The sequence below is a fragment of the Schistocerca piceifrons genome, chromosome 6 (genome assembly GCF_021461385.2).
Source record: "Schistocerca piceifrons isolate TAMUIC-IGC-003096 chromosome 6, iqSchPice1.1, whole genome shotgun sequence".
Taxonomy (NCBI): domain Eukaryota; kingdom Metazoa; phylum Arthropoda; class Insecta; order Orthoptera; family Acrididae; genus Schistocerca; species Schistocerca piceifrons.
Window position 1 is genome coordinate 446,292,054 of NC_060143.1, and position 11,860 is coordinate 446,303,913.

The 11,860-nt window shown below is 39.8% G+C and overlaps 1 non-coding gene across 1 annotated transcript; it reads right to left on the reverse strand.

The window, feature by feature from the left end:
- Nucleotides 1–11,484: 11,484 nt before the first annotated feature.
- Nucleotides 11,485–11,591, reverse strand: LOC124803834. The gene has a single exon (XR_007017308.1). It is a non-coding gene; the product is annotated as a U6 spliceosomal RNA (small nuclear RNA).
- Between the last annotated feature and the right edge of the window lie 269 nt (nt 11,592–11,860).

Here is an 11,860-nt window from a genome sequence, read left to right on the forward strand (position 1 = left end):
GCCGTCGTCATGACTGCCCGGTCAGGGAAGCAGGACTGCTGTCTGTCGACGATTTTGCGGATTAGCGGAGACAGTTGACTGTTGATTGCACTGGCAACGGTTTTATAGTCAAAATTTAATAAAGTAATCGACCTGAAATTGTCGATGCGGTGCTGTCCCCTGGTCTTAGACAGTAAAACAATTTTCCCTTCCTTAAAATTCCTTGGGATGGCCCCTCCTTTTACTATCTTATTTAAAACTGTAGTAAAAGCAGACCCTATGATGTTCCAAAATTTATAATAAAATTCCTTCGGTAATCCGTCTGGTCCTAGACTTTTATGGGCAGGGGATTTGCTAATCAGCTCTAAAACTTCATCTTCAGTAAAATTGGCAAAAAGTTCATTATTGCGAGCAAGAGTAAAAGCACTGGGTAATGTACTGACAATTTCAGCTAGTGAATCCTCGTCAACACTTTCTGCAGAATATAAGTTCCCATAATGTTGTTGCAGTGCCTGGACGATGTCAGTTTGATTGGATAGTACTCTGCCATTGCTTGTCAACACCTCATCAATGAAGGTCCTCCTACAATTTGACTTACGTTTAATGAGGTGATACATAGATGTTATTTCATCTTCCAGCACAGAAGGCCGGCCGGTGTGGCTGAGCGATTCTAGGCGCTACAAACTGGAACCGCGCGACCGCTACAGTCGCAGGTTCGAATCCTGCCTTGGGCATGTATGTGTGTGATGTCCTTACGGTTAGTTAGGTTTAAGTAGTTCTAAGTTCTTGGGGACTGATGACCTCAGCAGTTGAGTCCCATAGTCCTCAGAGCCATTTGAACTAGCACATAATGAGTTTTAGAACTTATCTAAAGTTCTTCCAGTTGGTTACGTTTGATAACAATGATTTTAGCTTTGATGCTTTTATTTGTGACAGAGGCGGGTTTATATCATGAGAGTTATCATACAGTTCCCTTAAAACAGAGTAATAAAATTCAGTAGTCTTCCTACTGTCTCCTGCTATCTGTCTCCCATAAAACATCACTGGCGTAGTTTTCGTTTTCCAATATTAATCCACCAGTGTACTTTGGATGGAAGCCTATGGAATGAGCGTAGGCAAGCATCCCACGGTGCCCTAACTTCATCGTCCAGCTCCCTGTCTCGTAAAGGCGATACGTTTAGCATCCACAGGTTTCTGTACAATTTCGTTGGTTGTTTGTCCAAATTGATGGTTATACAAACTGCGCAGTGATCGGAGAAAGCGGCCGGAATAACATCAGCTGCAAGAATTCGGTCGCAGAGGCTGTCGGGTGATGTACACTCGGTCAAGACGACTTGACGAAGTGGAGGTAAAAAACGTATATCGAACTAGGGTGGGAAATTTTAGTTTCCAAGCGGCTTTGACCCTAAGGTGCTTCAAAAGATCATGTAATTCCCTCCAGTAGTTGAAGTTGGGATTGTACAGCCGATACCCCTGCCGGATCACAGCTCAATGTTTTTACTGGAATGCCTTCCCGTATTAAAATATCTTTTCCTGTACTGTCTTCTACAGCTACGTTTTCTATGGTTTTAAAGCCATATATATAACGACCCGTAAAAACAACTTCTTTCAAAAATACAATGTCGGCGACGGATTCCTTCAGGAATTCCTGTAAAGCCGCGATTTTCAAATCTGTTTTAATCTGTTAACTTTCAGTGTCAGTACCTTGTACGCTTGCATCAGTGTCTTGTGTGTACGTGACTATCTTTCCTCCATGAGTTAAACTTCCGTGCCCTCGTACCAATCCATTATCGGTTCGACCTGTCCGTTTCCTTCCTGACTGTCACTGTGTAAGTAGGCTGTTCATGTTTTCTTATTGGTAACGCCACGTAGCGCTCTGTATGAAAATCACTGGCTGTGCTGTGTGCAGTCTGTGGCTAGTTTGCATTGTTGTCTGCCATTGTAGTGTTGGGCAGCTGGATGTGAACAGCGCGTGGCGTTGCGCAGTTGGAGGTGAGCGCCATCAGTGGTGGATCTGGGGAGAGAGATGGTGGAGTTTTGAAATTTGTAAGACTGGATGTCATGATCTGCTATGTATATTATGAGTTTTCAACACTATTAAGGTAAATACATTGTTTGTTCTCTATTAAAATCTTTCATTTGCTAACTATGCCTATCAGTAGTTAGTGCCTTCTGTAGTTTGAATCTTTTATTTAGCTGGCAGTAGTGGCGCTCGCTGTATTGCAGTAGTTCGAGTAAAGAAGATTTTTGTGAGGTAAGTGATTTGTGAAAGGTATAGGTTAATGTTAGTCAGGGCCATTCTTTTGTAGGGATTATTGAAAGTCAGATTGCGTTGCGCTAAAAATATTGTGTGTCAGTTTAAGCACAGTCATGTATAATTGTTCAAAAGGAGACGTTTCATATGTCAACCCTTAGCCTACGATACCTCACTGGAATCTTCTGATTTTTTCCTTGTGTTTGTGTAATTAGTGTAGCTATTGTTTATTGCTAGCGCGTAATTATAGAGAGAATTTACTTTGTAGTTGCAGTCTTTCATTGTTGTACAGTAAAACAGGTGTGGCACGCATGTAGATTTGCACCAAGTATTTCGCAGCTGCAATTAACTAGACATTATTTTCAGTGCTATGTTAATGTGTTCTCTTATTTTTGCTCTTCAAATTGTGCTTTTCTGTGTTGTCGTGTGAAATATTGTGACAATAATGGCGTGTGAAAAACGTAATACTAGGCTCCAAAGTAAACTGAGAAATGACAGTGAAGACGAAAGCAGTGTGTTAGCGCCACCATGTAATGAATTAACTAATATTCAAAGTAGTAATTTGGTAACTGTGCATAGGGAAACGGAGCGGGCGTCAAATAATGGTGTAGACAGTGAAACAGGTAGTGAACAGGGAAGCATTATCGATCGATCGGTCGGCAACAGCTCGCCTCAGGAATCGGGAATGACAGAACACAATATTGCAAATACTGTAGACTCAAGTTTTGGGTTTTCACCGTTTTCTCAAATGAGTCAAGACACATTTTCCGCTTGTCAAAATGTGAATGTTGCCGGTGCAAATTCACTGCCGAAAAGCACTGAGGAACATGTTTCAGACACCAGTGCATAGTTATTACAATTAATGCAACAAATGGGACAAAAGCTTCAAAAGTTAGGCACAATGGAACAACACCAGAGACAAACACAGCAACAGTTAGACACAATGGAACAAAATCTTCAAAAGTTAGACACAATGGAACAAAATCTTCAAAAGTTAGACACAATGGAACAACACCAGAGACAAACACAGCAACAGTTAGACGCAATGGAACAAAACCTTCAAAAGTTAGACACCACGCTTGAACAAACACGTGAAGATTTAACTACTGAGTTACATAACATTGAATCGAAATGTCAAAAAGTATGTAATGACGTAAAAACACAAATTTGTGAGCATTTTCAACCTATTTTTTCGCGGCATGAAAATGCATTACAGAATCACGAAGCAGCCATAAAAGAACTGCAAACTATTGTTCGTGAAAATCATGAGACCTTGCAAGCTAAAATTGACTCAGTTGCATCTACCGATTTGGTTACTCAACTTGCAAAAACTCAGGAAAACTTAAAGGACACAGTAGATACTCTGAAAATTGGTTCAGAAAGACACATGGAGGAAATTAGTTCATTATCAGAGAAAGTAGTTGTACTTTCGGATCAGCTAAATAATTTATCTACGATGGTAGATGATAATCTGAATGACACAAAACCGGTAGTCTTTAATGACACAGAAGAGTATGAACATATTAAGAAATTCAAACAAAATCAGAATCAAATTAATACGCAACACAAAAGAGAAATCCGGGAAATACAAGATCAGCTGACTCAGGTAATACAAGAATTACGTATTTTAGAGGCCACTCGCGCTCCAATACAGGAAGAGGGACATAGAAATACGGAACAGCCACAAAATAATAACTCAGGGCACTTCGGAAATTATGAAAGAAATTGACAAGGTACACCGAATTTTGAGATGGAAACGCCGAAACTACGTAACAATGACCAACATGCGAATCGCCGACGTGATAATTTTGACTATAAGCTGTTCATTACTACAGGTAAATTCAAAACATTTAAGAATTCCGGCAATGATATTTATCCACAAGCGTGGCTTCATCAGTTCTCTCATTGTTTTCCTCCCAACTGGTCATAACAGCACAGGTTAGAATTTATGTGTGGCTACTTAGAGAATGAATCAGTTGTAAGAACGCGATCGGTCATTCACAATTGTCACAGTGAAGGAGAATTTTTCCATGCCTTCCTCTCAGAATATTGGTCTCAAGCTACACAAGACCATGTAAAACATAGCATCATGATGATGAAACACTTTGAACAATCTGAAATTTCCAGTCTTGTCAAATATTTTGAGGACATGTTGCATAAGAATCAATATCTTTCAAACCCATACAGCCCTTCAGAACTCATCCGCATTTGCTTAATGAAATTGCCTGAACATTTAAGAAATATTATTTTGGCAGGACGTTGCAAAGACGACATTGAAGCTTTTCAGGGACTCTTACAAGAATTAGAAATTGACACAGACAGTCACGGGATGCGAAAACAGGAAAATAATCACTACAGGTCACATCCGTCACAATTCCATGACGACAGAAACGATAACTGTACACGACAAGGCTATTCTCACAACACAAATCGTGACCAAAACAGACACCACCCGTATGACAACCGTTGGCAGAGTAGTAATGATTACAGGGAAAGATCACCTCTCCGCGGTAATGACTATCACAGAGACAATCAGAGAAACAGACAATACAGGAACCAAAATAAATATTATCAGGGGAGACAGAATATCTTTAGACACAACGGTCCAGCGCACAGTTACGATTCAGGGAGAAATTCTCCACCACGTGACCGACAAGAAAGAAACTATGGAATCTACTGACATGACGACACGCTATATGATCGTAACGGGAGACCTGAATTGCATCAGAACTGGCGGGATTCAAACAGAGCAGGGCCCTCTCGACAAGGTGAATTTGTAGAAGTTAGGTTTCCAAATCCCAATAACGACGCGCACCAACAAAGACACAATAGGCAATGACTCATAACGCTGGCAGCCGCGTGCGCCGGCTGGCTCAGAGAAAAATAACATAGACGCTAACCTTGAGAAAAATCCCAGTATTCTTTACCGATGTATACCGCATGGTAATTGCGTTCAAGTTGAAAATCTGAGTACTATGAAGAGTAAAGGATTGCACCACATTTCACATGTAAAACCGTTTATTGAAAGATAATCTGCTTTTTAACTTTGTCTTTGCCATATAACTTTTCACTTTACAATGCTAGTATGCTTTGTCAGACTTAGAATCTGTTAACTTGCAACGATGTTTGAAGTTAAATATCCAATCAAGAACCAAGAGAACTTATTTAAACAGAAATTACGAATGCATTGTTATAGTGAACAGACGTCACAGTGTTATCGTGTGTGTACATTCTTGCTTGTTAGTTGCACAATTACGTAATGACTATAAGGCTTACATACTTAGAACATTTACCAGTACTACTAATGAGATTTTAATGCAACATTTTGGTTTACTTGAAAATACATTCTGGATTTAAAGTACTGTCTGTGAGATACCAGATGACGCAGTGTTTAGTTTATGTGGCAGCTACACGATTTTATCACGACGCTACTAATGAGTGACAATATACAATGTTGCTTTTGCAGTGTTTCTGTTTTATTTCTGCGCAGTTTTTCTGTATTATTATGGAAAGTAAAACATGTTTTAGTAGTAACTTTTGTGGTATAGCTACAATGAGACAGCCTTTTTCGTAGCACAACAATACGTTACATTATAGTACTTTCTTGATCACGGTAAGGTACGTAATAACTACGGTATCCATACGCAAAGCATTTCACTTTCGTTCATGATGAGGTAAGTATATTGACTTCAGTAGAACTTGGCTTACAGAGGACGATAACTACGACACTTCCACAGAATTATCTTACAGCAAGACACACATTTAGCGCTACAGGACACGCATTTGAGAGATTAATTTTGTACTTAAGCCATTTATTTTTCAAGATTCTTGAATTACAAAGAGTTTTCCATGATACATTTCATTCCATTGCTGTAATCGGTAACACCTGAGGGTATAATTACATTAATCCTCAGGGGGGTACACGCTTAGTTTGTGTACCATGTGTTTGGCAAGCACAAGGAGCCCTAGCTAATATGGTATTTGGTTATACAACTTTACACATCGATACCATATTTCTCCAACACAGAATTACATAGCTATCTGATTATTTAACAGAGAAACAAACATTTTTTTTACTACATCAGTGGCACATGTTTACGCAATTACACAGTTGGGTAACTTCACACTTACAAAATTGCATTTTGTCTGTACTTTGTGAACTGTTCATATTTTTTGGACCCATTGTGATATTATGAGAGCTTTGAATGATATATTTGGTTTGGCATCACGATTTTTAAAGTACGTTTGACGCAGATGACACTTTTGACATGAGCAGAGAATTTTTTTATGTTTTGAAATTATTGGAGGAAGCTACGACGATTTTGAGAGTTGACTGAGGTGTTATGATGTTATTATTACGATGACTATGTGTAATATGCTGTTGCAGTATGTTTATGATCAATAAGCTGATGCTATATGAGTTATTTGAGTATGCTACGTATCTGTTATGATGAAATATTGAAGAAGTGTCGACGAATAAGGTAAGGAATAATGAGTAGTGGTTAGGGACTCTGGTTTGTGAAAAAGGTTGTTGGAAACCAAGAATTGTACTTTGAGAGTTATGAAATGTATGTAATTGCGTGAAGGTATTACAATGCCGACGAAATTTTTTGGACTGTTATATCAATAGGATTTTGTTTCTACAGATTTTTAACGCAAATTCTTGACCTGTGAAATATTTTTATATGAGGCTGTCACTGTAGCGGAAACTGCTATCGTAAATATTTCCGTAAGAAAGTTAAGTGACCACCTGCACGTAATGCGTCGTGGGCAGCTGCGCGACAGTCGCCTGGAGAAAAAGCCATTAGTGTGTGCCTTTTCAGAGGCACAGGTAGAAAAAAAAAGGGAGGCCTTTATCCTCGCTATTGACATTCCTTTGTAGAAAGCATCGCAAATATGACACGCTCGAACTTGAAAACATATGATTATACTGTGGAGCTCTTAATTTATGACTTTTACTAAAATGCCTAATGAAACGATGAGAAACATTTCACGGCTGTTGTCTTGCTAGTTGAGAGAAATGCCATATGGCTTGCTTTATGTATTTATTTACTCATTTTGTTTAATATCTAGTTTCTAGCAGCATTGCAGCACTGGTTAAAATAAAATTTAATAGATGTACTAATATAAATATTTTATGCCTAAGATCCAGCAAATAATTTTATGATCTATTCAAAGAAAACGAAGGAGCATAAAGAGACATTTCCCTTCACAGGAATTGCATATGGAATTTTCTTTTCAACTACTTGGTAATTTTTTTGGTAAAATAACTTCTTGCAGTGCACCACTTTAATTACATAGACATTAAGATGTGAATATACATTTCCCTTATCTGCATTGTTGTCTTTAACATAATATTTTTTCTGCTTGAGCTATGTCATGTTCAGATATAAGTTATTGCATTTGCTGCTGCTGTTTGCCATGCATAGTGCTACTAAATTTCACTTTGTATTACTCTGTTAAGCTAGCTTTACTACTGATTTATTTTTCTTGTTGCTGCACATTGGCTCATATTAGTTGTAATGTTGCATTGCTTGGTAATTTAGATTTACTGTAGCTTCCTTTGCAATTTTCCATTTTTTTGTGATTGCTGTTTGTGTTAATTGTTCTGTGCTGCTGCATTGCCTCATCCCTTAGTTTAGCATCTGAGCTCAGTAGATTTAAGTTAGCTTAAGAGGGGGTAGACTATATAAGAGAATGAGTTGCGATGCATTGAAAGAAATGCATTGAGAAGTTATACGAAAAAAAGTACAGAACGCAGGTATAGATAGGACTTTTTGGAAATAATGAAGAATGAAGGGAGATGTCTGAGAAGTAAAGAAAGTTTTGTTTGCAAAATACTGCAGTAAAACAAACCCTGTCCTTTCGTTGTGTTATCCCTCTATGTGTTTGTGTTCCCTTGTGTATTTGTCTTTTTCCTGTCTTTAAGAGTTTAGCTAATAAGATTTATGTTGTAGAATTTTTCAAATAATGTGTTATTTTCTTTGTAAAGATGTTTAGACATTATTTATTCTGCTCTGTTTCAATGCTCATGTGTGAAATTAATGTTTCGAAAACTATTCTCATTATTTTATATACTTACTTATGTCATAATTCCTGTAACACTGATGTATATGTTTATTTCTATTCTTTTGTAAAGCCTGTGTTACTACAATTGTTATCTGTATTGTTATGTTCTTTAATGATGTATTTTGTACCTTTCTTATTGTATTCTTATGTTAAAAAATTGTAAATGACACCATTTCATCAAACTAAGTAACTTGTAAGTTACATTTCACTGCACACGTTTCTGTTGGTCATAGTATATGGACAATATGTGAGAAGTAGGGACTGTTAGTGTTTGCACGGGTGTTAATAATTCAGCAAGGGACTGGTTAACAGCGTTGTTGGATCTAGGGACAATTCCAAAAAACTTTGTGAGTGCACAAGTGATGGTTTATGGACTTGCTATATTGTCCGCAAGACTCTACGATGGTGATTGTGCACCTGCTCAGTTGCAACAGATGGCTGCTGGCCGTCTCTACAAGGACTACAGTGGGTCTGCATCTTTGATGGCCCGCCATTACCATTATTTCTACAAGGACTGCAGTGGGTCTGCACCTCTGGTGGCCCACCAATACCGTAATCTCTACCAGGCCTACAGTGGGTCTACTCTGTGATGACCTACGTACCAATATTCTTCAAAACTTCGACTGACTCTGCGGTGGGTTTGCTCTGTTGTGGCCGATTACCTGTCTGCATGTCAAGAGTCAGCACTGTCTTTTCGTTGGAAGGATACCACTACTTCTTCAAGACTGCATGGAAATCCACTACTTCCGTGTGCATTTTCTTCTACTGCTCAGACTTTGAGAAAAACACTGCTATTTTACTGTGATGAACGATCAGGACTGTCTTTATGGACGGTGAGAAATTTTAGCTTTTGGCCAACATTGTATCAATAAGTTTGTGCCTTTGATTTCTTTGTTACTGTAATTATGAAAAATTTTATCAAATAATTATTGGCCACTGCCCAAAACAATTTGTAAAATTTTTTGTGGGAAGCATGGGGGCTATGTAAGTAGGCTGTTTATGTTTTCTTATTGTCAACGTTACGTAGCGCTCTGTATGAAAATCACTGGCTGTTCTGTGTGCAGTCTGTGGCTAGTTTGCATTGTTGTCTGCCATTGTAGTGTTGGGCAGCGGCAGCTGGATGTGAACAGCGCGTAGCGTTGCGCAGTTGGAGGTGAGCCGCCAGCAGTGGTGGATGTGGGGAGAGAGATTGCGGAGTTTTGAAATTTGTAAGACTGGATGTCATGAACTGCTATGTATATTATGAGTTTTCAACACTATTAAGGTAAATACATTGTTTGTTCTCTATTAAAATCTTTCATTTGCTAACTATGCCTATCAGTAGTAAGTGCCTTCCGTAGTTCGAATCTTTTATTTAGCTGGCAGTAGTGGCGCTCGCTGTATTGCAGTAGTTCGAGTAACGAATATTTTTGTGAGGTAAGTGATTTGTGAAAGGTATAGGTTAATGTTAGTCAGGACCATTCATTTGTAGGGATTATTGAAAGTCAGATTGCGTTGCGCTAAAAATACCCTGTGGCAGTTTAAGCACAGTCATGTATAATTGTTCAAAAGGGGACGTTTCAACTGGCTTCAGCAGCAATGTCAGTGGTTTTGTTCTTTTTTTCCGTAACGTTTACATTGGGCTGTACTTTGTTCGGTTCTACGCCTCCGACTGGTGCTGGATCCTTCTGCAGAAAGCGGGGGCGAGGGGTCGCGGCAGATTTCGGAGTCCATCTCCCCTGCCGCTACGTCCCTTGCCTGCGCTTCAACCGACTCTCTCTGCGGTGGCTCACTACTTCCTCCAACACTCTCACTGTCCGCGTGTGTATCAAAACTCGCTTCCTCGCCCTGTTTATTATGATAGCTATGTTGATGCCGGCCGGTATGTTTACTTTCCACCGGCTCACGACTACACGCTGTTTGTTTACGTCCTGGCTCTACTTGTTGTGGTTGCTGGACTTGTAATTTCTGTCCGGGTAGGAAACTTCCTTCCCGCTGCCGCGGTTCAGGTGCAGCAGGCATGTTGTTTACCGCCGGGACTTGGACTGATTTGGTGTTAATTTCTTATGTCTGTAGCCGGAACTTTAAGTTCAGACGCAACATTACTGGCATTTTTGCTGATATCACGCTCTTTGTGTGAGGAGTCTTCATTCGGACTATCCTCGTCACATGTTCGGCTCCTTTTGTCAGGCGCCGCCGGGTTAACAGAAGGTGTAACATTTTTAAAGGGAGCCTGTGGCGGTATTTCTTTCTGCGGTAATGGTGGGAACTCCGCTGGGGCCACTACCGTACAATCTTGAGTACTGACACCGGGTGTCGTTGCTACAACATCTGTCACCTGGTTTGTAGTCACTAAATCAGCTAACGTGAGCTTTCTTTGCTGTTGTAAAGAACTTTTTAGAACAATAACTCTCCTTGGACAATCCTGACGCGTGTGGCCACTTTCGTTACAAATGAAACAGATCCCTACCTGACCACTGTACATGATATGAGCCTTATAACCACAAAAGAGTACGTGGGAGGGAATATTTTCCTTGATTTGCATCTCTACTGAACGCACACCACTATAGAACTGCAATTTGTGCTGTGGAGACCACCGTTCGTGCCGAATTTGTTTCAATTCTCCATATTTCGATAAAACGTCTTTGAGAAAACAATTTTCTACTTCCGCTGGCAGGTTAAAAACACGAACATTCTTGTAGTCTATTCCAGCATTACAAATGATGACAGCACTCACCGAAAGGTCACGATGTCGGAATTCTGCAGTCCCTTCAAATTTCAATAGAATCTTATCCAGGAGCACAGGATTTAATAGCTTCACGAAAAAACAGTATTGATCTGTATCAAAGTAGGCCGTATGGACTTGATCGGACGTAATTCCAATGACATCAAATATGCAATCGTCGATTTCCAGGGAACTCGGCTGAACATTTCTGGTGGATTTTTCAAATTCAAAACGTAGAGTGCACTTCTTGGTAACTTTTATTTCCATGTTAAACGGTTATTCAGCGGCCGAAACCGCCAAAAATAAGACACAAAACACTGCACAAAACACGATATCACGACGACACGAGGACGATACACCTTGTAATAAGAAACACAAGAAAACACAAAGAAACTAAACTGGTTCGCGGCTTGTTTACGCTGCAACGGAGAGGGCACGAGGTACGTGTGTACTCTAGCGCGGCGCAAGGGGAACTTCGTTAAATGTGGAACGCAGCACGCTTGTGCGTGTAATCCTTGCGCAGGGGCCATGCTAATCTCCTCTGTATCGTTCCAATTTTAGTATATGTACCGCCGAATCGAGTACGCCACGGAGGACACAGAGGATAGTCCGACTTCAGGGACTTACCTCTGGCACGCTGCCCGGGAGACACACATTTCCAACTTACTGTCCCGCACTATATTCATAGTGACCCTGCCTATTATACTCATTATTCGCGGGTTGTTGCCAATTCCCGTAAGATTTCGTGCACTGTTTGTGCACCCTCACAGAAGAAGATGGTCAAATGCCAGTGAGACTTTACTACAAGTATATATATATATATATATGAAAATGGTATCTGCTTTTTCGGACAT